The following is a 1,304-nucleotide window of genomic DNA, read 5'->3' as shown; positions in this document are numbered from 1 at the left end:
GTACCTATGCAGTTGGCCGTCTCTATCTGCATACGCGTCATCGTAGATGGTACGTACACTCGCTCACGTGGGCATACGCAAAACCATGTTATCTGTACCATCAGCCCTTATAGCGTGTATTGCACTAATTGGCGCTCACAATTTAAACCACAGTATATATTGAGTGGGAACTACGTGCGACGAATGAGCTGCTGTTTACATAGATACTACCACTGCGTGACAGTGCAGACCGTACAGATGGACGTGGCAAGTCGATGTGTCTGAACGCAATATTGTACTTTAATGTTATGTCCATAATGGCCGAGATGATAGCTCGGTTGAGTCGCGGATGACTATAAGGTGTACCCGCCTCGCGCGTATATATCGCGTTGGCTACTGCTAGCAGACGCGCGTTCAGCATACCTGTATCGCTGCAGTATGGCCTGTGTCCAGTTAGTGACCTGCTTGGTCATATAGACTGACACATCAGAAGCGTAAGCACCGTAAGCCAGCACGACGACGCAAATGCATCGAGAAAGCGACAGTGGCCCTATGCATATGTTCTGGCTATCACGAGCACGTGGTATATACACCTTGCGGGATAAGGACCGGACACATAAAAAAGCACGCCGAGTTGATAAGTAGTCAGCGAAAGTACTTCATTTAATGTACATGAGCAACTATTCGATTCAAGTCTAAGATGCATACGATCAGATAATCATCCTACAGTCATCTGGCTTCCTATGTTCGGCATACATATCGAAACCAGTAAATGCCACTCGGAAAGGATCTACGCCACTCTGTCAGTCAGTAGCTACGGAAATAAGCCAGTAAGAACGTCAGCTATGCACGTAAGATCAATGTATGCGGAAGATAGTGGATTGCCCTTCAGTAATATCATAAAGGGTTCAGCGGAACAATTTCAAGGCAATATATTGGCGTTTGTGGCGACCATCGGCAAATACTACCTGAAAAAAGATACCTCACGCGAGGAGCCGACCAAACCGTGCTCTAATAGACCGTCGCAATCAAAGATACGGTGTCGACTGTCTACGTGCAGATGGTAAGATGTTTGAGTAGGATATTTACTCCAGGTAACCTGGGATTCCTCACCGATGTATGCCAATTTCGAAGCATCACTGATACTGACCCGTCTTCTGAACAGCATATATTAGCTTTGCAGCCACGCGCGCCTCCGATTCGTGTCATTTTGGGAGCAATGCGCTCAAACGAGATTATAGACAGAACCTTTCTGGGTAAGATGGTGCTCTTCTTGCAGATCACGTTAAACCCTGGTCGTGTCTACCATAACATGTGAGCACTAA

Source organism: Phytophthora infestans, genomic scaffold, assembly GCF_000142945.1.
Source record: "Phytophthora infestans T30-4 supercont1.2 genomic scaffold, whole genome shotgun sequence".
In the NCBI taxonomy this organism is placed as follows: domain Eukaryota; phylum Oomycota; class Peronosporomycetes; order Peronosporales; family Peronosporaceae; genus Phytophthora; species Phytophthora infestans.
Note: the sequence above shows the minus strand (reverse complement) of the source record.